Source organism: Rhinopithecus roxellana, chromosome 4 (assembly GCF_007565055.1).
Source record: "Rhinopithecus roxellana isolate Shanxi Qingling chromosome 4, ASM756505v1, whole genome shotgun sequence".
Lineage (NCBI taxonomy): Eukaryota > Metazoa > Chordata > Mammalia > Primates > Cercopithecidae > Rhinopithecus > Rhinopithecus roxellana.
The window spans coordinates 22011899-22039415 of record NC_044552.1 but is presented as its reverse complement, the minus strand read 5'-3'; the positions used below and the strand labels follow the sequence as shown (position 1 = coordinate 22039415).

General features: G+C 42.1%; 4 non-coding genes across 4 annotated transcripts; all 4 read left to right on the top strand.

Moving 5' to 3' along the window:
* Nucleotides 1-11507: 11507 nt before the first annotated feature.
* Nucleotides 11508-11580, top strand: TRNAF-GAA. The gene has a single exon. It is a non-coding gene; the product is annotated as a tRNA-Phe (tRNA).
* A 5476-nt stretch (nucleotides 11581-17056) lies between these two features.
* On the top strand, nucleotides 17057-17128 carry TRNAA-UGC. Its single transcript has one exon. It is a non-coding gene; the product is annotated as a tRNA-Ala (tRNA).
* A 5099-nt stretch (nucleotides 17129-22227) lies between these two features.
* TRNAA-AGC lies at nucleotides 22228-22299 on the top strand. Its single transcript has one exon. It is a non-coding gene; the product is annotated as a tRNA-Ala (tRNA).
* A 4448-nt stretch (nucleotides 22300-26747) lies between these two features.
* Nucleotides 26748-26820, top strand: TRNAF-GAA. The gene has a single exon. It is a non-coding gene; the product is annotated as a tRNA-Phe (tRNA).
* Nucleotides 26821-27517: the final 697 nt, after the last annotated feature.

The following is a 27517-nucleotide window of genomic DNA, read 5'->3' as shown; positions in this document are numbered from 1 at the left end:
TGACATGGAAGCAGACACTATTCATTAGGCCATGTAGTCAATCTGACTCAAAAGGTAGAGTTTTATTCTTTTCAAAGACATATTTAATTAAAGAAAAAAATATTATTTAACCCTTTACTGTCTAGTTCAGGAATTTTTTTTAATATTCAATTAAGTTGGGAGACTTACAACAGTGTAATCAAACCTCCTTCTCCCTGTCAACAAATCAAGATGTAAATACCAAAGAATATAGAGTGTGAATTCAATTTCTAGATTATCATATAAAAGTTCCTTACGTAAAAACTATTACTCCACCTTTTTGATCTGTCAACTTTAGGAAAACAATACTCAACCCGTTACAATCTTCTCTCTGGTTCTAGATGCACTAGAGATGTCTTTCCCATGTCTGCAGGCTCCCCGAACAGAGTAATTAGGTATGAATGAGTTCTATCTCCCGAGATAAATGGTTGGTTCCTCAGAAAAATCTCATACATTTAGAACTCATCCTATGTCTCCCCATGCATAGATATTTCTGAATGCTTACAGAAACTTAATAAACAATTCTCACAGTGTTCTCTGTACCTTGGGGCAAACAGAGTCAAAAAAAAAAAAAAAAAAAAAAAACCCAGAAAGAAAGAAACACCTCCTTGTGAGGAACTTCGGGTAATCTAACTAGTATCTTGGTTTCTTCAGGTGCAAGTCAGAGAATAATCACATGATGACTCTGGAAACTTTCACATCATCAAACAGCCTAGATAATTTTCCTCACATCCTCCTAGCACTTTCACGTACATACACACACACACACACACACACACACACACACACACACCCCACAGAGCTTGTAGAGTTTTTTGAGTGACACGTCTCTAATACTCAATTTCAGTGAAACCTGCCATTTATGTTTCCTCTTACCTATTCCACTATCCCCATGAGCCAACTGAGAGAAATTCTGCCAAACCATAAGGTGTTCTCAACTTCGAAAGGGGCTCAGTGATATACTTACCAATATAGGTAAAGTCATACACATGGAGGATGAGAATGAAGACGAATGAGAAAATATAATCCTACTGGGAAACTGGCAGGAAATGAGACTTTCTGGGTCTTTTGCGAAAGTTTCAAGGCTATGGTGATAACCAGTGTGAATTCCAGGGCTGAAGATCATCTAGGAAGAAGTTCATTTTTTTGCTTTTCACAACTATCAGTAAATAAATTCTTGATCTTCATATCTCAAAGGACACTTTGAGTTCTCATTGTACTCACACTTTATTGGTGCCTTCTACTCACTCCCACCTCCACGTGTTCAGGTCAGAGCACTGGGCTGAGTTCACTGTGTTTCATCAATGGGCAGGATCCTAAGGAAGAATATGGTAAGTTCAACACGTTCCCAAACAAACTCACCTCCTCCTCCTAATATCTTGTTCATTCCTTCAAAGAACAATAAGCCTCTCTATTCTGCTTTTTTTCCTCCTGTTTGTGGAGGCTTTCTTTTACGGATTCCCCACTTTCTGGCTTGCTCTGTAGATCCAATAAGTCTTCGAATCCTGTGTCTAGCTACCTATGAACGTGCTTTCAAAATTTCAAAGTTTTTCTCCATCCTTGAATCTACTATTTATTTCATGTCTTGAACATTATTCTGGACTACTCCATGAACCTCCTCAGTTGCCTTCATGCTGTAATACAGTCAAGAACCCCTTGGCAATGAATAACAAGTTGCATGTGGTTTTATTCTCACCTGGGGTTTTCTCATCCAAGTTTTGCTCTTACCATTCCTGAGGAGCAAACGGCAATAGCAGAAGTGTTTTATTTAGGAAAAAGCTGGTCAGTTTTCTAATGCAACTTTCCAGTATTTTGTGTTCCATTTCAAACTTTATTTGCCAAAATTTCAATATCCCCCACAGCTGGGGGTCTTCTAACTTAAAATGGTCACAAATCCTGCTTCTACACCCAACACTCAGTGCTAAAACAATGAACCCAGGAATGGTGACCCACAGAATAGAGTGACATATTCCTTTATTTTTCATTTTATTTAATTTTTTACATCTTTAGATTGGAGAAAAGTCTTTTTAGGGTTTTTTTGGCTTTTGTTTGTTTGTTTGTTTTTTGAGACAGAGTCTCACTCTGTCCCCCAGGCTGGAGTGCAGTTGCGCCATCTCAGCTCACTGCAGCCTCCACCTCCCAGGTTCAAGAGATTCTCCTGCCTCAACCTCTGAGCAGCTGGGATTACAGGTGTGTGCCATCATGCCTGGCTAATTTTTGTGTTTTAAGTAGAGACAGGGTTTCACCATGTTGGCTCAGCTGGCCTCGAACTTCTATTCTTAAATGATCTACCCGCCTCCACCTTCCAAACTGCTGCGATTACAAGCATGAGCTACCGTGCTCGGCCACCTTTTAAATTTTAAAGTTATTTTTTATTTCCATATTTTTATTGTTTTCATATACTGCAATAGTACTTGGAGGACCACACAAATATCTCTTGCCATGAGGAGATGTAGTTCAACGATAGTACGTGTGCCTTACATATAGGAGGCCTCAGGTTCAGCTCCCAAGCACCTCCAACGGTCAGTTTCCAAGTTCTTAATACCACTCCTCAGTACAATGCACACTCAGGTGTCTTACTCTCTTTTCGTTGCCTGCCACATGAGAAGTAAACACGTGACTCAAGACGTTAATTTTTTTTTTCTTGAGGTTTTTTTTTTTTATTTTATACTCTAAGTTCTAGGGTACATGTGCACAACGTGCAGATTTGTTACATATGTATACATGTGCCATGTTGGTGTGCTGCACCCATTAACTCCTCATTTACATTAGGTATTTCTCCTAATACTATCCCATCCCTCTCCTCCTACGCTGAAACAGGCCCCAGTGTGTAATGTTCCCCACCATATGTCCAAATGTTCTCATTGTTCAATTTCCCACCTATGAGTGAGAACATGTGGTGTTCGGTTTTCTGTCCTTGTTGTAGTTCGTTCAGAATGATGGTTTCCAGCTTCATCCATGTCCCTACAAATGACATGAACTCATCCTTTTGTATGGCTGCATAGTATTCCATGGTATATATGTGCCACATTTTCTTAATTCAGTCTATCATTGATGGACATTTGGGTTGGTTCCAAGTCTTTGCTATTGTGAATAGTGCCACAATAAACATACATGTACCTGTGTCCTTATAGTAGTATGATTTATAATCCTTTGGGTATATACCCAGTAATGGGATGGCTGGGTCAAATGGTATTTCTAGTTCTAGATCGTTGAGGAATTGCCACACTGTCTTCCACAAAGGTTGAACTAGTTTGGAGTCCCACCAACAGTGTAAAAGTGTTCCTATTTTTCCACATCCTCTCCAGCACTGTTGTTTCCTGACTTTTTAATGATTGCCATTCTAACTGAAGTGAGATGGTATCTCATTGTGGTTTTGATTTGCATTTCTCTGATGGCCAGTGATGATGACCATTTTTTCATGTGTCTGTTGGGCTGCATATATGTCTTCTTTTGAGAAGCATTTGTTCATATCCTTTGCCCACTTTTTGATGGGGTTGTTTGATTTTTTATTGTAAATTTGTTTAAGTTCTTTGTAGATTCTAGATACTAGCCCTTTGTCAGATGGGTAGATTGCAAAAGTTTTCTCCCATTCTGTAGGTTGCCTGTTCACTCTGATAGTGGTTTCTTTCGCTATGCAGAAACTCTTTAGTTTAATTGGATCCCATTTGTCTATTTTGCCTTTTGTTGTCATTGCTTTTGGTGTTTTAGACATGAAGTCCTTGTCCATGCCTATGCCTTGAATGGTATTGCCTAGGTTTTCTTCTAGGGTCTTCACGGTTTTAGGTCTAACATTTAAGTCTTTAATCCATCTTGAATTAATTTTTGTATAAGGTGTAAGGAAGGGATCCAGTTTCAGCTTTCTACTTATGGCTAGCCAGTTTTCCCAGCACCATTTATTAAATAGGGAATCTTCTCCCCATTTCTTGTTTTTGTCAGGTTTGTCAAAGATCAGATGGTTGTAGATGTGTGCTATTATTTCTGAGGGCTCTGTTCTGTTCCATTGGTCTACGTATCTATTTTGGTACCAGTACCATGCTGTTTTGGTTACTGTAGCCTTGTAGTGTAATTTGAAGTCAGGTAGCATGATGCCTCCAGCTTTGTTCTTTTTTGTTTAGGATTGTCTTGGCAATGTAGGCTCTTTTTTTGGTTCCATATGAACTTTAAAGTAGTTTTTCTCCAATTCTGTGAAGAAAGTCATTGGTAGCTTGATGGGGATGGCATTGAATCTATAAATTACTTGGGCAGTATGGCCATTTTCACGATATTGATTCTTCCTATCCATGAGCATGGAATGTTCTTCCATTTGTTTGTGTCCTCTTTTACTTTGTTGAGCAGTGGTTTGTACTTCTCCTTGAAGAGGTCTTTCACATGCCATATAAGTTGGATTCCTAGGTATTTTGTTCTCTTTTTAGCAATTGTGAATGGGAGTTCACTCATGATTTGGCTCTGTTTATCTGTTATTGGTGTATAGGAATGCTTGTGATTTTTGCACACTGATTTTGTATCCTGAGACTTTGCTGAAGTTGCTTATCAGCTTAAGGAGATTGTGGACTGAGACAATGGGGTTTTCTAAATATACAATCATGTCATCTGCAAACAGGGACAATTTGACTTCCTCTTTTCCTAATTGAATACTCTCTATTTCTTTCTCCTGCCTGATTGCCCTAGCCAGAACTTCCAACACTATGTTGAATAGGAGTGGTGAGAGAGGGCATCCCTGTCTTGTGCCAATTTTCAAAGGGAATGCTTCCAGTTTTTGCCCATTCAGTATGATATTGGCTGTGGGTTTGTCATAAATAGCTCTTATTATTTTGAGATACGTCCCATCAATACCTAGTTTATTGAGAGTTTTTGGCGTGAAAGGCTGCTGAATTTTGCCAAGATGGTAATTTCAATGTTACGTTATTTAGACTTCATGAGCCTCAAAACCACTCAAGGCAGCTGGCAGAGTAGAATAAGCTTGTCGTTGATTAGTTTCCTATGGCTGCTGTAACAAATTATCCCAAATTGAGTGGCTTATAACAACAGAAATTTATTATTTCACACTTCTGGAGGCCAAAAATCTGATATGAGTACAGTAATGTGCTACATGTTGACGTTTTAGTAAATCACAGACCGCATATCCTACGGTGGTCTTGTAAGATTACAAAGGAGCTGGCCGGGCACAGTGGCTTACACCTGTAATCCCAACACTGAGAGGCTGAGACGGGCAGATCACCTGAGGTTGGGGGTTTGAGACCAGCCTGACCAACATGGTGAAATTCCCATCTCTACTAAAAATAAAAAATTAGTCGGGGATGGTGGCGCACACCTGTAATCCCAGCTACTTGGGAGGCTGAGGCAGGAGAATCACTTGAACCAGGTAGGCCGAGTTTGCAGTGAGATGAGATCCCACCACTGGAGTTCAGCCTGGGCAACAAGAGCAAAACTCTGTCTCAGAACAAAACAGAGCAAACCATCTGCTAAATTCTAATATAAATTGGGGAATTTGTGTCTTTGTCTCAGCCTAGCAACGTTTAAAATGGAATGGGAACCATCTGAGAAACACATATTGTCCAAATCTTGACATCATTTCAGAACACTATCTTGCCTCTTCCTCACCTCAACAACCAAACAATCAGCAACAGTGGAATCTACATGTGTGTGTGTGTGAGTGTGTGTATGTGTGTGTATATATATTTATCTATAGATGACAAAAAATATTTCTCTAAACTATTTGATAATGATTTTCAGACATTATGTCTTTTTATTCCTAAATACTTCAATGTGTATTTCTTAAGAATGAGGTCAATTTCTTACCACAGCACAATTATCAAATTTAGTGAACTTAACATTGATAAAATAGTATTATCTAATATACAGTCTATACAAATTTAAATCATATCAATAAAATATTTTATAGAAATTTTTCTCCCAAACTAGGTGCCATTTCAGAATCACACATGAATCTAGTTGTCTTGACTTTTCAGTCTCCTTCACTTTGGAACAGATTCTTAATCTTCTTGTCTTTCACGACATGAATATGTTTTTGAAGAGCATATGCCTGTGGTTTTGTGGAATGTTTCTTAATTTGTGTAGCCATGGTTAGATTCAGGTTATGGAAATGTCACAGAAATCATGTTATCCTCTATCACACCAAGAGGCATGTGATGTCAGTTTTTCTCATTATTGTTTATTATTATTATTATTATTATTATTATTGAGATGGAATTTCACTCTTCTTGCCCAGGCTGGAGTGCAATGGTGTGATCTTGGCTCACCACAACCTCTGCCTCCCAGGTTCAAGCGATTCTCTTGCCTCCCAGCCTCCTGAGTAGCTGGGATTACAGGCATGCGCCACCACGCCCAACTAATTTTGTATTTTTAGTAGAGATGGGGTTTCTCCATGTTGGTCAGGCTGGTCTCGAACTGCCAACCTCAGGTGATCCCCCCCCAACTTGGCCTCCCAAAGTGCTGGAATTACAGGTGTAAGCCACCACGCCCGGCCCAAATGAGGATTTTCTAATTTTATCCTTACTTCCACATTTATCACTTGGCATACAACTGTAAGGAAAATCTCACCATCTTCCATATTTATTTGCTTAAGTTCCCAAGATTGATAATCACTTATTGTCATCATTAATGCTCAAAATGTGTCAGATTTGACCATTTAGATCCCTTTCAAGCTGGCTTCTGTGTCCTTTTAATCATATCCATCAATTCTGAGCACTTATATTCTGGCACAGCAAGATATCTTAGGTTCATCTTGTAGTTTCCTTGGCACGGTCCTGGAGTCAGTGTAGTTGACACTAGTAGCTACTTTCTATTAGTATGGCTGGTTCCTTTTAGTAGGGAATGGTATTTGAAAATCAATACATAGAATTATCTTTGCTCATTGCATCTGAGGTATCATTTATTCTAGTCCCAGTTAGCAGAGAGATCTGTGGAGAAATTTTACAATTAAGTGTGTAACTTCATACTGATGCCTCTAATTCCCATCATCACCAATAGGACTATTCTTTACCATCCTCCTTTCCCACAGTGAGAACCTGCTTCCAACAACACACAGGTGCACACACTCTCATTTTCCCAATCCTAAAATTCACACAAAATATCAGAATTGCTGTTGCCTTAGCATTACAGAAAATATTCCTGATACATAGAGTTTAAGATTTGCTTGCTGTTATTTTTCTTTTTACAATGAGAACAATGTGTAAACCATTTTCTTAGGTCAATTCTTTCCTGAATTTTCAATGTGGTTGTGTTATACTTTTGAAATGCAGTTAATTTGCTCTATTTGGAAATAGATTTGCTGATCCCAAATCAGGAACAGTGCTTTTCTTTTTATGGTGAAAAGCGGTTACCTTTTCATGGTGTAACCGTGCCTAAGAGAGGGGGCACTCAGATATAGGGAAATCAAAAACAGTGGAATTGGAAATACATGGCAATTGTCTTTACGACATAGAGCACGTACTCAGATAATGGTGGTCACCAGTGTTCCAAATACACAGGAGTTATGAGGGGGTATAGCTCAGTGGTGGAGTGTGTACTTATCATGCACAAGGTCCTGGGCTCATTCCTCAGTACCTCCTGAGATCTATTTTCTTCCTGGTGGCACTGTAAGAAGAGCTCCATGACCTTCCCCAGCTGTCCAAAATTTCCTGCCTTGTCAAGATATCTGGGTTGACCTCTACATCTCTCTCTCATACAGAGAGGTAATTCTTGTTCATTCACTTAAGGTTATTTGCTGCTTATGATTATCCACCTATTCTTTCTAAGCAGTCCCAGTAGTCACTAAGGTGAACCACACAATATGGAAGCAAGTACTATTCCTGGCGATCCAGCCAATTTCTAGCTGTAAGAAATAATCAGAAACCACAGAACTGTGTGGCTTAAGTCCTTTTGTGTGTGTGGTGTTTGTTTGTTTGGTTTTTTTTGAGACAGAATTTCGCTCTTGTTGCCCAGGCTGGAGTGCAATAGCGCAATCTTGGCTCACCACAACCTCTGCCTCTTGGATTCAAGTGATTCTCCTGCCTCAGCCTCCCGAGTAGCTGGGATTACAAGCATGCACCACCATGCCCGGCTAAATTTTGTATTTTTAGTAGAGATGGAGGTTTCTCCCTCTTGGTCAGGCTAGTCTCGAAATCCCAACCTCAGGTGATCCATCCACCTCAGCCTCCCAAAGTGCTGGGATTACAGGCTTGTGCTACCATGCCTGGCCTTGCGTTTCTTCTTCTAAACAAGGTTTCAGAAGCCCTACAAGCTTTCACTAAACGATTTCACTGCCAGTGGCTGAGGACCTGATATGCTGGTGGTCACTATTTCCATTAGAAACCCACAAACTCTAAAACTTAATGTAAACTATTTAACTACAAGCATACAATAAGTGGCAAACATAATGACAAATGACAAAAAGACCACAGTCACTTCAGCTGACATTTGGTAGGGGGAACATACTTCTCTGGGTCTTCTAAAGAAGTTTCTGCCCTGAGATGCAAGCACTCTGAACTCCAGGGACCAAGACCAGTATAGGATAAAGCTCATTTCTTTGTTTTCCATAAATAAAAATAATGAATGAACTTTTATTCTCCCAATCCCAATGGATCCTTTTCTACTGGCTGCACTTATTCTCCAGGAATAACCTCTTTCTAAGCTACTGAACAACCCATACCTCCAGATTAGAGCTCTTTGCACAGTTTCTGATGCTGGTATCACAGGGCTAAGCAGAAATCCAAGGGGGGATACTCTGCAAGTATCTCAATACTATCTCGTTGAAAGGAATTCTCCTTCTATTTTCAGCTCTATTTCATTTAAACAAAAGATAAAAAATTAAGTTACTAAACACCCGGAAGGCAGAAAAGCGATCTCTCTCTCTGCATCTGTAGAAGCCAAGTAAGCGAGTGGGCATCCGTATGCATCCTTTCTTTTACTGACTTTCTAAACGCTGTAATGGTCCACCACCTACCAGGTGGTCACAAGCCATCGCTAAAGTCAGTTTTGAGGTTAACCCACTCGACTTGTGAGGGATTCACCTATATTACCTCTGCACCTATAATAGAACTAAGAAGACGGTGGCTGCACACGTAGTTAACACCTATTGTACCGCGACTTTGCCTTTCCGTAGCCGCTGTGCGAATCTGCAGAGTTCTTTTGAGCCAAGAGGTGGACGTGAGGAGTAAAGAAGCTCATTTCAAACTCCAGGAGGAGTTTCTTCAGGGTGAAATTGACTTTCTATCGGCTTCATTCTAAAGGAAATATGTGGAGCAAACAAACAGGAACTTTCTTTCTCATCTTTTGCATTTCAAGCAAAGCCTAATAAAATTAGACGTTTCCACTGTCGTGCTCAGTCTCGAAGCTGTCGGCGGATCCCGCTTCTAACTCTCAACACAGACACGCAGGAAATCGGGAAATCCCTGCAGCTCCCTCAGAAGCTACAGTCTCAGCGGTTCCGGAACCACAAACAAAAAAACGCAACAACACGTGCTCCCCCAAAGAGCCCAGCCTATCTATCGAGCGACGGAAAGAGCGGCGAGGCGCTCTCAAAGCCGTGGCAGTCTGGACAAAACGAACTGGGTCTCCTTCCTGGTCGAGCCTACTTCCCTAGGGACAAAAAGGAACCTTTCTTCCCTCATATCCAGAGGAAACGACGGAGAGATGCATGCTTAGGCTCACTGTACCATTCCGTCCATCCAAGTCCTAATAATCTTGAGGATGCTTTTCCTTGCCCTCTACCCCTCTCCCTTTTTGTGTTTCTTTCTCCACTTCACCGCACCTCGTCTCTTCCCTCTCTCCACCAGCTGGCGCTCGGCTCCTCTCCACCTTCCCTCCCGTTTACTTCTGAATGAACTTTTCACAATAGTACAGTGCACTCCTAGAACCATTTACACACATTTTAAGCACTGTATTGAGATTTATATATGTAGCCACTGTTTTAATTTCCACATCACTTTCCATTTTTTTTCCCTTCTCTATATGCTCAACTTCAAACATTTCTGCAGCATAGGCTGAGGCTGCGCTCAGCTAGGGAGAGAGGTCAGGCGGCGGGGATAAACCTAGAGGAATGTTGTTTCCTGTCTGGGGAGGCTCAGGCCTTACAAGAGGGAGAGGAAGAAAAAAAAAAAAAAAGCCTGTAAAAGAATCTAAATTTTTTAACAGAAAGCCTGGACTCTCTCGGAATAGGTGACCGAGTTTGAAAACTGTCCAGACATAGGGACGGTTTTATTAAAATTCAATTTGCAAGTCATTGTTGGCTGTAGTTATTTCCTCATTCCAGAGAGGATTGTTTCAGAAATTCGGTAAACTCTGAAATTGTTTCTAAGTTATTTAACAAGAGGAGTCCAATGTTCTCACACTTTTGAAGTTATATAAGAATTTCTAGGCTGAGGTGGGAGAACTGATTGAGCCGGGAGGCGAAAGTTGCAATGAGAGGAGATTGCCACTGCACTCCAGCCTGGCAGAGTGGGACTGTCTCTCTCTTTCTCTCTCTCTCTCTCTCTCTCGCTGGAATCTTCTCTCTCTATATATATGTATTTTTATATTATATAATATTTATATCATAATATATTTATATTTTTAATTTTAAATTTATATATTTATATGTATTATATATATTGCGTGGTCACACTAAAATAAACATATGTTTGCCGTTTCCACTCCCTGGGTCTCCGTACCACCTAAGGTGGATGTGTTAGCACTAGACTGGTAAAAGGACGAAAACAGAGAAAAAGAATTGGCTCGCTCAGGATTTCTTCAGTTGCAAGCTATAAACCTACTACCACGTTAACGTGTCCAATAATCTTCTGTTCCTTTTTGCCGTGTCATTGAAGAACAAGACAGAAAACAAAACAAAAAAGTAGCCAAAAGAAGAGAAAAGAAAAAGTCTGGATAATTTCATTTTAGTTTTAGATAATTTCCCTTAGTTTTCTGAGCAGTGTTTCCATGGTGACCAAGCATGGGAGCATCTTCCTGATCTGACCTATTCCTCGCTTTTTCTTTCTTTTTTTTTGTTTAGAGACGGAGTCTCACTGTCGCCCAGGCTGGAGTGCAGTGGTGCGATCTCAGCTCACTGCAACCTCGAACTCCCTGGTTCAAGTGATTCTCCTGCCTCAGCCTCCGAAGTAGCTGGTACTATAGGCGTGCGCCACCACTTCTGGCTAATTTTTATATTTTTTGTAGGTGGGGTGTGTTTCACCACGTTGGCCAGGCTGGTCTTGAACTCCTGACCTCAAGTGATCCACCCACCACAGCCTCCCAAAGTGCCGAGATTACAGGCGTGAGTCATCGTGCCCTGTCGTCTCGCCTTTTCTTTCCCGTCTTTTGCGGGGGGAAATTGGATCCTATTTTCGGACATAAATTGCAGCAGAACTTGTATTTTTGGATTGGCGGGAAGGTGAGTGAATGACGGGTGATACTGAAGACAACAGAATTAGGCATTGGAAAACGCACTGACCTTACAAATGGCAGTTTTTACATTTTGAAGAAATGACTAATGAAACAAGTCCAGGGCAGCCGAAATAGCTCAGTTGGGAGAGCGTTAGACTGAAGATCTAAAGGTCCCTGGTTCAATCCCGGGTTTCGGCAGATGCCTTTTGGTTATTTGCATAATTGTCTTTCCATTATACAACACTTGCACACCAATTCCAGAGGTATATATATAACTCCAATTTTTTCGCTGTTTTTTGAAAATTCCATAAAGGTAATGTACATATATATGTATGTATATTTGTATCACTCTCTCCAGTGAAATCTTCCATGAAGTGTTAACTGATGGCATGTAAATTATTTAAAATCTTAAATCTAGAAAGTTACTAATTTTAAAATCTAAGAAATTCCAATATGCTATAGACTGTGGCAATTACAATTCATTTCTGATTTGATGTTATTTATGTGTGTTGGGTGGGGGTATTTTAAATCACAAGAAATGTGAAGAAACCTGTAAAAGAAGAACTATGTGGTGGTGGTGGTGGTATATTCAAGAAACATTTTGCAATTAGAAACCCCTCAGTTTGTATCTTAAGTCACCTCCATAGCTCTGCAGTTAAACTGCTGGAAAAATAACTTTTGTTTTGTTTTGTTTTGTTTTGTTTTGTTTTGTTGAGGCAGGGTCTCACTCTGTCACCCATACTGGAGTGCAGTGGTATGATCACAGCTCACTGCAGCCTCAGCCTCCCTGGACTCAAGTGATCCTCACATGTCAGGGAGGATCTGAGACTACAGAAATGCAACAACAAGCCTGGCTTTCTCTGTCTCTCTTTTGTACTTTTTTTGTAGAAACTGGGCTTCACTATGTTCCCCCGGCTGTTGTTGAAATCCTGGGCTCAAGCAACCTGCCCACTTCTGCCTCCCAACATGCTGGGATTACAGGTGGGAACCACCGCACCAGACCTAATTACAGGAATATTTTAAGTTTCTTACTGACAGGACATTTCTTCAGCCTGGAATCCTTGTCTAGAATTTCCAAATCTTAAGTTATTTCTGTATTGGTATCCAGGAAAGAATAAAAATAAGTATTTCTTTTCTTTTTTCTTTCTATTTTTTTGGAGACGGAGCCTTGCTATGTCACTCAGGCTAGAGTGCAGTGGAAGGATCTCAGCTCACTGCAACGTCCGCCTCCCCCGCACAAGCAATTCTCCTGCCTCAGCCTCCCAAGCAGCTGGGATTACAGGCATCCACCACCATGCCCGACTAATTTTTGTATTTTTAGTAGAGACGGGATTTCACCACGTTGGCCAGGCTGGTCTCCAAATCCTGACCTCGTGATCCACCTGCCTCGGCCTCCCAAAGTGCTGGAATTATAGGTGTGAGCCACTGTGTCCAGTCAAAAATAAGTATTTCTAAATTAATTATTCTGTCAAACATTCATGAGGGGCCCTAGAATACTGGAAATGAAAGCAAATGGGCAGCAAAGTCAAGACTCAGGTGCATGTGCCCCATTTTCCTTTTTTCACTTCAACTCCTCTCGAAATTCTGTGTTGGGATACTGGGCCTTTTTTATCCTGAGTTTTTTTTTTTTTTTTTAATATCTTTTCTTCTTTCAAATTTGTGTTTCATTTTCAGTGTTATTTTCCTCTTACTCCTGCATACTGTGTGAGGAGACAATGATCTACAGTACTTTCAACATCAGAACTGCAGCAAATTGTGAAAGGAAAATTGATACCAAATAAGAAGCAACCTCAGGGTGGGGACACTGACTGTACAGGAACTAGGAATCAGATACTTTATCCTTTAAGTCACTGACACTTTCTCAACTCAGAAGCTTGTGTTTTATTTCAGTAAGAAATATTTGATGGGGTGGGCATGGTGGCTCACTCCTGCAATCCCAGCACTTTGGGAGGCCAAGGCAGGTAGATCACCTGAGATCAGAAGTTTAAGACCAGCCTGGCCAACGTGGTGATACCCTGTCGTTACTAAAAATACAAAATAATAATAATAATAATAAATTAGCCGGGCGTGGTGGTGGATGCCTGTAATCCCACCTACTCAGGAGGCTGAAGCAGGAGAATCCCTTGAACCCGGGAGGCAGAGGTTACAGTGAGCCTAGATCACACCATTGCACTCCACCCTAGGCAACAAGAGCAAGACTCCGTCATAAAAAAAAAAAAAAAGGAAATATTTGATTACACAAATGGCAGCGTTAAATGTTTTCTTGTCTAGCACAGTAATGATTCCTTTACATTTTGTTGAAATCGAAGGCCTAGGGTAATTCTAAGCATGATTTGTCTCTCATTCAATACCTTAAAAATGAGGCTAATAATGATTATGTAAAATGGGATGTTGTAAAGGTCTAAGGAGATCATGCATAGGAATGCATTTAGTCAGGTCCCCTCGTGGTGTGAAACCTAATTACCGGCAGGCCATGTTCCATGTCCTTTGGCTCTGGGATTCTCCCAGAACAGCACCTAAATAGATAACATTGTCTCTAGACAATGCTGTCCAATCAAAAGATTATACAAGTCTTCTACTTTAGCTTCTGGGATAAAAAGAATTTTTTTTAAAAAAAATACAAATCATAAACGAGAGCCACTTCTGTAGTTTTAAATTTTCTAGTAGTCACATTTAAAAAACAAACAGGCAATACTTATTTTATATCATTTTTTAATAATTTCAACTTTTAGCCAGGCAAAGTGGGTCATACCTGTAATTCCAGAGCTTTGGGAGGCCGAGGTGGGCAGATCACCTGACGTCAGGGGTTCGAGACCAGCCTGACCAACATGGTGAAACCCCGTCTCCAGTAAAAATACAAAAATTAGCTGGGTGTGGTGGCGCACACTTGTAATTTCAGCTACTTGGGAGTCTGAGATAGGAGAATCACTTGAAACCTGGAGGAAGAGTTTGCAGCGAGCCCAGATAGCGCCACTGCACTCTAGCCTGAGACAGAGCAAGACTGTCTCGAAATAATAATAACACTAATAATAATAATTTCAACTTTTATTTTAGATTCAGAGGGTACGTGTCCAGGTTTGTTACATGGGTATATTGCATGATGCTGTGGTTGGGGTGGGATTAATCCCATCACCCGGGTAGTCAGCATAGTATCCAATAGTTAGCTTTTCAAGTCTTTCCCCTTCTCGCCTCCCCCTCTAGTAGTCCCCAGTGTCTATTGTTTCCATCTTTTGTGTCCAGTTTTACTAATATATGTAAATCACCTTGCATGTCCAAAATATTGTTTTAACAAGTAATCAATCTTAAAATTATCAGTGAGATATTTTATGTTTAAAAAATGATACTACATCTGGCCAGGTGTGGCAGCTCCTGCCTGTAATCCCAGCACTTTGGGAGGCCGAGAAGGGCAGATGACGAGGTCAGGAGTTTGAAACCAGCCTGGCCAGCACGGTGAAACCCCATCTCTACTAAAACTACAAAAAAAAAAAAAAAAAAAAAATTAGCCGGGCATGGTGGCACACGCCTGTAATCCCAGCTACTCAGGAGGCTGAGGCAGGAGAACGGCTTGAACCCGGCAGGCAGAGGTTGCAGTAAGCCAAGATTGTCCCACTGCACTCCAGTCTGGGTGACAAAGCGAGACTCCACGAAAAAAAAGAAAATTATGTCTTTGAAATCTGGTACATATTTCTCACTTTCAACACATCTTAACTTGGACTGGGCAATTTTCACTACTCAATACCCGTTGTGGCTAACAATAACCATATTGGACAGTGCAGATTTAAACATATGCTTTACATATTTTTAGGTTTTCAAAATTGAGTATGTATGACAGAGTATGTATGTCTTCAAAATTAAATGTTTAATTTCTCAGAAGAATGCTGTGTTAAATGAGTTCATCCTACAGATTATATGCAAAAAACATGTTGTTGGTAGATAGCCTGAAAATAGCTACAGATGCTTAATGATTTAAAATTCTCCCATTTTTATCAGGCAACCTTCTTACTATGAATTCCCAAGAATCCAATAGACGGCCAAGTTTCTCTTGGTGTAACACAACATAAAGATGAAGGAGTTTCTGCAAACTGTGCTAATATTGCTTTTACAGCATCAAAGAGCCAAGATAATCCTTCCCATCATTTACATGCACACACAGACAGAGTTAGGCAGGCAAACACACATGAATACACATCAGTTTTGTATATAACAATTTTCTAGTTTCTCCTTCAGTGAAATCTATCACTCATTGTTTCCTATTTTTATTCTAGAAATCCCATCAGCCAACTGAAAAGCCAAGTCTGCCACACAACTTGCAATCTGCCAGTTTTTAAAGGCATCAATGTTATTTTATTAACATTGGCAAAGGCTCGTATATGGGCAAACCAGAATGAGCAAGAGTTAATAGTCACTAGAAATTTGGTGCTGAGAAATGGGTTTTCTTCTCATCTTCTTATATAGTTCAAAGGACACACAATAAGTCCCAAGAGTCAAGAACTTCTTAGGAACAAACTTGTTTGTTGACTACAAATATCACGAATAGGTTTCTAATTTCCATATCTCAAAGTACACTTAAAAGTCTTTATTCATCCTCCATGTAATGTGTCTACTACTACTAATGCTTACAAATCCCAGGCTGGAGACGGAGTTAATTGACTGAGTTCTCTATGTAACATCCTCACAAACGTGCCCCACAGATACTTTAAATTTAGTATGAGCCAAACTAACTCATTTCCATCTTCCAATCTATCTCCCATTCCTAAAAGCTGTTAAAACCTCTCCCCTTTTCTGCACCTGCTTGTGTTTGGCAATAGACTTTGTTTTTTTAAACCATTCTTCAATCCTGTTTGTATTTATCTTCGGTCTTATTCTCATAATTCAACCCTTCTCTCCATCCCCATAGCTGTTTTTCATTCACGCCTTATGAATCCCTTCCCCTCCCCTTCCCTCCCCTCCTCTCTTCTCTCCCCTTCCCTTCCCTTCCCTTCCCTTCCCTTCCCTTCCCTTCCCTTCCCTTCCCTTCCCTTCCCTTCCCTTCCCTTCCCTTCCCTTCCTTTCCCTCTCTGTTGCCCAGGCTGGAGGGCAGTGGCGCAATCATAGCTCCCTACAACCACCAACTCTTGAGCTCAAGCCATCCTCCCTCCTCAGCCTCTGGAGTACCTGTGAGTACAGGCGTAAGACGCCACACCAGCTAGGGACCCTTATGAAAAACATGCTGAGTGCCTCGCTCTCAGGTTTTCTTCTGATTGTGGCTTTCCTCCACCAAGTCTTACCTTTAACATTCCTATTGAGCAAACAACAATTATGAAGCGTTTTAGGCAGGAAAACGCTGAATTTCAATGGCTTCGTGTGTTATCTGGAAGAAATCGAAAGAAACGAAAACCAGAACTTGATTCTTGCCAAGCATAATAGAAGGAGACCCGAATAACTCAATGTCTTGAAGCCACAATGGAAACTTCTTGTAGTTATTACCTGACACTTTTCTAATCTTTTGTTTCTCATTTCAAGTCCTACATAGTATTCTAAAGAATCTGTATCCCCCGTTAGTTCCAAGTATCTCCTGCTCAGAACGGCTCTCCACACTCCATAATACTGACCACTACTACCAGCATGCTCACGGAGAGTCTCAGGAAATGAAAGTTACCTCCTGGAAATTATTACAAACAGGTCTTTTTAGCAAGGGGGTGTAGCTCAGTGGTAGAGCGCACGCTTTGCATGTATGAGGCCTCGGGTTCGGTCCCCGACACCTCCAAGTGATGGTTTTGCTCTGGCAGTTCTCAAGCAGCAGATTTCTGCCTTTTCGCATTTTTCTATCCTATTTCTGCACAAATAGACAGTAAAAATGTAGCCCAATACGCAGCCTCAAACTATCTCCACTGGCTATGCCTTGAGCCTCGACATCACCTAAGGCCATTGCCACAGCAGAAGGAAGACAAACAAGAAATGAGGGAGAAAGAAGAACGGAATCTCAACAGGGTCTCTGGAAACCAAACAAAAGCGTGCACATTCACAGGCGGCTCGCGTTCCCTCCCATTTTGTACTATGATTAAAGAGACGCCAAGACAAAGGAAAAGAAGGAAGAAAAGCGCTCTGCAGGCATCTATTTTTTTTTTTTTTTTTTTTTTTACGTTATTTTTGTTTTCTGGGTTAAAGAACAGAGCGAAAGCCTCTGTCCACTGATTTCTCCACCGGTCTCTCCTTGTCGACCTGAGCAGAGAGCGCAGCCACCAGTGTGATCCGGTACTGAGACAAGGACTGTTGTGGCTCTCCAGCCGCTTGAGATGGGAGTGGCAGGACACTGGACAACCGAACGAAGACCATAGGGGAATTAGAGGCCTTCAACGTGCGAGGAGCAGAAACCAATACGGATCAACATTCCGTACTAATATTCCATAAGACTGATTTGTATTCCTGTATTTCCTCAGCCACTCCGTTTTCCTCGTTACAATAAAATATTGCCTGGAAACTTCTGGTAACAGCAAACGGAGGCCCCATATAAAAAACTAGGAAAAGATTTTCTGTCACAATGGAAAATACATGCAGACTAAAAGGTAAGTAGATCACAGGTGTGTTATGCACTTCCTGCCCTGGGAAAAACCAGACAAACTTTTCATGTTCTTTCTCCATCCATCTGATTACATCTGCTTTTTTTGGAGAGGGAACTCCCAAGAAATCCTATGCACTCATGATACCTTTTAGGGTTTCCAGTGATGTATGATTTCCAAACTGCTGTTCTCTCTGTACGTATTTCCTGTTGAATTAAAGTGTCTTTGAGAGGCAAGAGAGTATGACGTTTGTTCCTAGTCCACCAGCCTGTCAGGCTGGCATGATAGATACACTCTATGAGGCTGACATGACCTTACTTGCTTCTTTTGTCCAGTGAAAATGTCTATAACCAGCATCCAGGAAGGATACCGTCTGGTGAAACCTGCTTAGCTGAGGACTGGCCGTGTATGTGCCTCCAGGCCAATCATATGTTTGTTTTGAGATACATTTTTTGGAGGAAGGTAATACACACATGCCATGTATTTTCTTTTTGTTTCATACTTTTCCTTCTTTAATTTCCTGATATCCATTGGTTTTCTCCAGGCAAACGGTGGCATGTTAGCCACAGTGGACACTGCACAGGAGAACAAGGGGTGGGGGATTTGGGTGCTGCAAGCAGAATAATAAATTTCAGGCCCAACCTTAGGTCTATTGAATCAGAACTGCTGAGTATGGGGCTCAGCCTCCTGTGTTTGAATAAGCCCTCAAGTGACCCTGATGCTAAAGTTTGTGAAGCACTGCTCTAGAAGTTTCAGGAGGTCCCAGGGTCAGGCACCTGCTGAGGAGGAAGAGTTGGTCCTGGGGTTCCCTACCTATTCTCAATAAAAAACTCAAACCTACGAAAAGTCAGTGAGTATTGTATTCATCTTATGTCAGGGCTGGGGTTTTACCATTTCTTTGACCCTTTGAATATTTTAGGTAACTTTTCAGGTCACACACAACAGACTGATTTTCCTCTGGAAGAACTGACAGGAATTCTCTTGAACCAGGAGACTCTTTTGAGCTGAAATATCTGGAGCTTTCTCAAGCTATTTGGGCCCTTCAATTTGAAACCCAGGCTTGGACGATTCTAAGCCCTATGACAGAGAGCAATCATTTTCTCTCCACCTTCAGGGTGGGGACTAACCCTCAGGGTTGGGAGTACTGCTGTCTCTTCAGCCCCCACCAATTCTACCAATGCTCTGGTTGTTAAAATCCAGTGTATGCATGAAATGTAATAAAAGTATCTTCGCAGCAGTAAGTAGAGAGTTCCTTGTTGTGAGTAGACCATTCCTCTTCCTCCTTGGAAAACATTCTCTATCCACTTTCTACATTTTCACGTTTGTCTCTTCCTCTACACACACACCTCAGCTGCTGCTTTATTTCCACTTGTCTCATGTAAGGATCTTCTTTTATGTAGTAACCTTGGCTTTCCCAGTGTTCGTGCTTCCACGAGTTGGATGTAAGTAATATAGGAGCACACTGCAAAAGTGTAGGTGATACTGTCCAGAAAGGAACCCGAATTTCAGAGGCTTGCTGATGTAGAAGAAAGCCAAGATATTAGACTCATAGAGCTTCTCTCTGCTAGGTAGGTTGAAATCTGGACACCCTGAATTCCATAAAAACAAGGTAGTTCTCCTTCTGAAAACCCTCTTAAGTTTAAAATATACTGGGACTGCCCTACCTTTCTTGTTTTCCATGACTTGTATTCCAAGCTTGACAAGCTAAAACAAAAACAAAAGGAAAGAACACTCTTCCTATCTATAACAAAGGGGCTTAAGCAGGAGGGTCTCTCTTCCTGGTTCAACACTCTTCCCTCGCGAACAGTAGGGATTGGAAATAGGCAGCTTCTCTGTCCTTTCCTCGGAAGCCACCAATACCACCCACCTGTACCAAAACTCAAGAGTACCCGTTATCCCCAGTGTCCGAGTCAGTAAAGGAGCTGCGAGGCATTCTCAATGCTGCGACTGCCTTAAGCAAAACGAGAGAGATCTTGCGGGAAAGCGTTTTCAGTTCACTTCTACAGGGAATGAGCCCTCTCGCTCATCGCGGACACCGAGGAAACGCAGCGGAGATGGGCTTCCGGGCTGCACTCCGCCTCCCGGCTCACCCAGATCCTCTGGCAGCCTCGGGCGCTCGCCCACTTCGCTTCTCCTCCGCCTTTGCCGCCGCAGCCGTAGGTTGCGCATCCCACCGCGTCCCTGCTTCCCTCTCGAGCTCTTTTCGCAGGCGGTCCTCGTTCTCTCCATCCGTCGTTTCTTGAGTGTCAGAACTGGAGCAATAGCGTCCCTAAGACGAAATCCATGCTGGGTTTCGAGACCACGGTGCTGGCCCAGGCGCTGGCGAGGGTAAGGACGGGCAGCGACCCACACTCCTGGGTCTTCATTTCTAATAGCTGGGAATTCCACTTTCTCACCTCCTCACCTGCACCTAAATCCCCGAGGCGGTACTGACCCTTCTGTTTTAGTATCCACCTACGTTAACTCTTGATAGAAGAGTACAGCCCCTGAAGGAAGAGGGAAAAGAAATGTGAGAAGGGATAATTTAAAACAAGCTTTTTGGTTTGAAAATATTTCAAACCTACAGAAAAGTTGCAAAAATAGTACAAAGAACTACCATACACACGTTACTCAGATTTAGCAATTCCCGGTATTTTGCCACAATGATTCTCCCCTCTCTTTACTTCTAAATACACACACACACACTATTATTTTTCTCGTGGACTTTATTTTTATTTATTTATTGAGACAGGTCTTGCCCTCTTGTCCAGGCTGGTGTGCAGTGGTGCGATCTCGGCTCACTTCAACCTCTGCCTCCGGGTTCAAGCGATTCTCCTATCTCTGCTTCCCGAGTAGCTGGGATTAGAGGCATGCACCACTACGCCAGGCCAGTTTTTGTATTTTTAATAGAGATGGAGCTTCACCATGTTGGCCAGGTGGTTCTGGAACTCCTAACCTCTGGTGATCTGCCCGCCTCGGTCTCCCGAAGTGCTGGGATTATAGGCGCGAGCTAACCCTGCGCTTCTGTGTTCTTTTAAATCATCCCCATCATTCTGGCACAGCAAGATATCTTAGGTTCATCTTGTAGTTTTCCTGGCACAGTCCTGGAATCAGTGTAGTTGATAATAGTAGCTACTTTCTATTAGTATCTCTGGTTCCTTTTAGTAGAGAATGGTATTTGAAAATCAAAATATAGAGTTATCTTGCTCATTGTTTCTCAGGTATTTCTTCCAGGCCCAGTTAGCAGACAGATCTGTAGGGAAAATGTACTTTTTGTTTTCTTTCTTTTTTTTTTTCTTGAGACAGAGTCTCACTCAGTCGCCCAGACTGAGTGCAGTGGCGCGATCTTGGCTCGCTGCAACGTCCTCCTCCCGAATTCAAGCGATTACCCTGCCTCAGCCTCCCGAATAGCTGGGACTACAGGCCCGGCCCCTACACCCGGCAAAGTTTTGTATTTTTAGTAGATACGGGATTTTGCCATGTTGGCCGGGCTGTTCTCGATTTCTGACCTGAAAGAAGTGATCCACACGTCTCAGCCTCCCGAAGTGTTGAGATTACTAGCGCGAGCCACTGCGCCCGGCTATGTATAATTTCATACTGATGCCTCCAATTCCCATCAACACCAACAGGACTATTCTTTACCTTCTTTTTCTTACAGTGACAACCTGGTTCCAACAACACACACACTCTCTCACACTCATTTTCCCAATCCTAATATTAACACAAAATCTCAGAATTCCTACAGCTTTAGCTCTACAAAAAATAACCCTCATACATAGAGTTTAAGATTTCTTTCCTCTTCTTTTTGTGCTTACAATTAAACAACGAACTGTGTAAAGCATTTTCTTAAATCAGTTATTTCAATGGGGTTATGTTATTGTTTCACAATGCAGTTTTAATTTGCGTCTATTTGTATTGAATTTTAGGGTATTTTCATACACACGAGTCAGTTTCATTTTTTGACTATGTGAGACTAACATGCTTCCAAGAGTCAAAAGAATACGGAATATTATAATCAGAAAATTTGCAAGAGAATGTTGTATGCCAGGACACACTCAATGACTGAATGGAAGTACGCCCCAGGAAATCTAACGCGATGGGGAGCCCACCTTGGGGTGAGTTGATCTTGGGCTGACCACAAATCAGGAACAGTGCCTTTATTTGTACTATTAAGCTGCCTTTCTTTTGGTGTAGCGGGTCCTAAGACAGGAAACGCTTCCTGTAGAAAATTAAGAGTGGAATTAGAAACATGAAGATTGTCAAGACAGAGCCCAGACTCAGACTATAATAGTCATGAAAGTATTCTCTGAAACAAGAGTTTCGCAGAGGGGGTGTAGCTCAGTGGTAGAGCGCGTGCTTAGCATGCACGAGGTCCTGGGTTCAATCCCCAGTACTTCCAGGTTTTCTTTTCTTCCTGGGGTACTAGTAAGAAGCGGCCCGTGATAATCCCCAACTTTAAAATTTTCTGTCTGTCAAGGTGAATTGTGTTGGCTTTTCTCTCTCATACACAGAGGTGACTCGTGTTTATTCCTTTAAATCTATTTGCTGCTTAGGGTTATCCACTTATATTTTCTAAGCAGTCCACCAATTACTAACATGGACCACGCACGAGGGAAGCAAGTAGTATTCCTGGCCATGCAGCCGATATCTAGTTGTAAATGAAATCATCAGGAACCATAGAACTGTGCGGCCCAAGTCTGATTTCAGATCGGAAGCTAAAAGCCTCAAGTCCTTTTCTGTTTCTTCTTTTAACTCCCTCAAACCAGGTTGCAGAAGCCCTACAAGCTTTCACTAAACGATTACACGGCCGGTGGTTGACGATTTGATGTGCTGGTGGTCACTTTTTCCATTAGAGACTCACATAGTTTGAAACTTAAACTATTTAACTACAAACACAGGGCAAATGATGAAAAGATAGCAGTCATCTCAGCTGAAATTTGGTGGAAGTAAAAAGCACTTCTCTGGGTCCTCTGAGGAAGTTTCTGGTCTGAGATGCAAACATTCTGAACTCCAGGAACCAAGATCAGTATAGGAGAAAGCTCATTTTGTTGTTTTTCATACATAAAAGTAATGAACGTTTATTCTCCCAAGCTCAACGGATCCTTTTCTACTTCATTGTACTTACTCTCCGGAAATAATCTCCTTCTAAGCTAGGGAACAACCCATATCTCCAGATTAGAGCTCTTTTTAGAGTTTCGGATTCTGGCATTACAGTACTAAGCAGAAATCCACAGGGAAATACTCTGCAAGCATGTTAATACTAACTTGTTGAAAGAAAATCTGTTTTATTTTCAGCTTTATTTCATGCCAACAAAGGGGGAAAAAATAAGTTACTAAACACCCAGAAGGCAGAAAAGCGACCTCTCTCCATCTGCAGAAGCCAAGCAAGCCTGTCGGCTTCTGTATGCATCCTTTCTTTTACTCACTTTCTAAATGCTGTAACGGTCCACCATTTACCAGGGGGTCACAAGTCATCGCTAAACTCCAATGTGAGGTCAGCCCACTCGACTTGTGAGGGGTTCACTTATATTGCCTCTGCACCTGTAATAGGACTAAGAAGACGGTGGCTGCACACTTAGTTAACACCGGTTGTACCGCGACTTCGCCTTGCTGCAGCCGCTGTGCAGCTCTGCAGAGTCCTGAGCCAAGAGCTGGACGTGAGGAGTAAAGGAGCTCGTTGTAAACGCCGGGAAGAATTTCTTTAGGGTGAAGTTGGCTTTCGATTGGCTTTATTCTAGGAGATATATGTGGAGCAAACAAACGGAAACTTTCTTTCTCATCTTTTGCATTTCAAGCAAAAACTAATAAAATTAGATGTTTCCACTGTCATGCAAGCTGCCGGGAGATCCCACTTCTAACTCTCAACACAGGCACTCAGGAAGTCAGGAAATCCCTGCAACTCTCTCAGAAGCTACAGTATCAGCGGTTCCTGAAGCGCAAACCAAAACCCAACATCACTCCAAAGAGCTCAGCCGGTCTGTTGAGCGACGGAAATAGCGGAGAGGCGCTCGTGAAGCCGTGACAGCCTGGGCAAAACGAACCAGGTTTCCTTCCTGGTCGAGCCTACCTCCCTAGGGACACCTCTCTTCCCTCATGGCCAGAGGAAGCGACGGAGAGATGTGGCGCTTAGATTCACTCTACGATCCCGTCCATCCAAATCCGAACCATCTTAAGGATGTTTTTCCTTGCCTTCTATCTCTCTCCCTTTTGTGTTGTTCTTCCTCCACTTCACGGCACCCCACCTTTTCCCTCTCTCCGCCAGTTGGCGCTCGGCTCCTCTTCACCTTCCCTACCGTTTACTTCTGAATGAACTTTTCACAATAGTGCAGAGCAGTCCTAGAACCATTTACACACATTTTAAGCAGTGTTGAGATTTATATGTAGCTGCTGTTTAAATTTCCGCATCACTTTCCATTATTTTCCTCTCTATATGTTCAACTTTAAACATTTCGGCAGCATAGGCTAAGGCTGAACCCAGCTGGGAAGAGACCTGAGGCGGCGGGGATAAACCTAGTGGAATGTTGTTTCCTGTCTGAGAAGACTCGGACCTTTACACGCGGGAGGAAAAAACAAAGCCTGTAAGAGAACATTTTTTAAAAAATTTTATTTATTTATTTTTTAGGAAATCATCCAATCATCCAAAAAAATTTTTTTTTTGGAACGAAGTTTTGCTCTTGTTGCCAGGTTGGAGGGCAGTGGCACGATCTCGGGTCACTGCAACCTCTGCCTCCCGGGTTCAAACGATTCTCCTGCCTCAGCCTTCTGAGTAGCTGGGATTACAGGTGCCTGCCACCACGCCCGGCTAATTTTTGAATATTTAGTAGAGACAGGGTTTCACCATGTTGACCAGGCCGGTCTTGAACTTCTGACCTCAGGTTATCTGCCCGCCTCGGCCTCCCAAAGTGCTGGGATTACAGGCGTGAGCCACCACGCCCCCTTAAAAACAATTTCTTATTCACTCTTCCATCAAATTTTGGCTAAAACTGAAAGCCTTGACTCTTTCAGAATAGGAGACTCAGTTTGAAAACTGTCCAGACATAGAGAGGGTTTTATTAAAATTCAGTTTGCAAATAATTATTGGCCACAGCAATTCTCTCATTCCAGAGAGAATTGTTTCTGAAATTCTGTAAACGTCTTAAATTGTTTTTAAGTTATTTAGCAAGAGGAGTCCAATGTCTTGACACTTTTGAATTGATATAAAATTTCTAGGCTGAGGTGGGGGAACCGATTGAGGCAGCAGGTGAAAGTTTCGGTGAGAGGAGATTGCCACTGCACTCCAGTCTGGTAGAGTGGGACACTGTCAAAATAAAAACAAGCAAATAAATAAATAAAATCTCATGATCACAGATGTGTATGTAAAAGGCATTTTTTTTTTTTTTTTTTTTTTGAGACGCAGTCTTGCTTTGTCGCCCAGGCTGGAGTGTAGTGGTGTGATCTCGGCTCACTGCAACCTCCGTCTCCTGGGTTCAAGTGATTCCGTAGCGGGACTACAGGGGCGCGTCTCGACGCCGGGCTAATTTTTGCGTTTTCAGTAGAGACAACACGGGGTTTCACCATGTTGAATAGGCTAGTCTCGAACTTCTGACCTCAGGTGATCTGCCCGCCTTGGCCTCCTAAAGTGCTGGCATTACAGGCGTGAGCCACTGCACCCAGGCGGAAAAAAAAATACTTATGCATCAATGTGCAGACCACAATTCTTTGAACCCTAAGGCATAGGCCGGGAACGGTGTCTCACTCCTGTAATCCTAGCGCTTTGCGAGGCCGAAGAGAGACCAGACTGACCAACAAGGTGAAACCTAGTCTCTACTAATAATACAAAAAACTTAGCTGGGCGTGGTGGCGCTCGCCTGTAATCCCGCCTACTGGAAGAGACTGAGTCGGGAGAATCGCTTGAACCTGGAAGATGGAGGTTGCAGTGAGTTCAAATCGTGCCACTGCACTCTAGCCCGGGTGACAGGGCGAGACTCCGTCTCAAAACAAAGAAACAAAGAAACAAACATATTATACCTTCCATTTTCACTCCCTGGATCTCCGTACCAACCAAGGTGGATGTGTGAGCACAAGACTGGTAAAAGCAAGAAAACAGAAAAAAAGAACTGCCTCGCTCAGGATATCTTTTTTCGGAAGCTATAAGCCCACTACCATGTTAACGTGTCCAATAATCTTCTGTTCCTTTATGCCTTGTCATTGAAGAGCAAGTCAGAAAAAGAAAAGCCGAAAAAAGAGAAAAGTAGGCGGAGCGCGGTGGCTCACACCTGTAATCCCAGCACTTTGGGAGGCCGAGGAGGGCGGATCACGAGGTCTGGAGATCGAGACCATCCTGGCTAATACGGTGAAAATACAAAAAATTAGCCAGGCGTGGTGGTGGGCGCCTATAGTCCCAGCTACTCGGGAGGCTGAACGCAGAAGAATGGCATGAACCCGGGAGGCAGAGCTTGCAGTGAGCCGAGATCGCGCCACTGCACTCCAGCCTGGGGGACAGAGCGAGACTCCGTCCCAAAAATAAATAAATAAATAAAATAAAAAATAAAAAAAAGTAAAAGCCGAGATAATTTCATTTTGAATTCCTTAGTTTTCTGAGGAGTGTTTTATACGGTGACCAAGCATGGAAATATCTTCCTGATTTGACCAATTCCTCGCCTTTTCTTTCCCGTCTTTTGCTGGGGAAAATTGGATCCTATTTCACATATAAATTGCAGCAGAACTTATATTTTTGGGGTGTAGGGAAGGTAAGTGAATGACCGGTGATATTGAAGACAACAGAATTAGGCATTGGAAGATACACTGACCTTAGAAATGGCAGTTTCTGTATTTTGAAGAAATGACAAAAGGAACATGCACAGTGTGGCCGAAATAGCTCAGTTGGGAGAGCGTTAGACTGAAGATCTAAAGGTCCCTGGTTCAATCCTGGGTTTCGGCAGATGCCTTTTGGTTTTAGCATATTTGTCATTCCCTTAACACAGCACTTGCCCAGCAATCCCAGAGGTCTATATATAACTCCACTTCTTTTTGCTGTTTTCTGAAAATTCCATAAAGGTAACGTACATAGATATATATATTTGTAACACTCTCTCCACTGAAGACTTCCATGAGGTGTTAACTGGCAGGATGTAAATTATTTAAAGCCTTAAACCTAGGAAGTTATTACTTTTAAAACCTAAGAAATTCCAATATGCTATATGCTGTGGCACTTACAATTCATTTCTGACTTGATGTTATTTATGTGTGTTGGATGGAGGTGTTTTAAATCACAAGAAATGTGAAGAAACCTGTGGAAGAAGAACTATTATACTGTATGAGTGTATATATGGTGGTGGTATATTCAAGAAACATTTTGTAATTAGAAAAACCTGGGTTTGTACCTTGAGTCAACTCCATAGCTCTGCAGTTAAACTGCTGGAAAAATAACTTTTGTTTTGTTTTGTTTTGTTTTGTTTGAGGCAGGGTCTCACTCTGTCACCCATGCTGGAGTGCAGTGATATGATCACAGCTCACTGCAGCCTCAGCCTCCCTGGACTCAAGTGATCCTCCCATGTCAGCCTCCTGAGTAGCTGAGACTACAGAAATGCAACAACAAGCCTGGCTTTTTTTTTTTTTTTTTTTTTTTTTTGGAATTT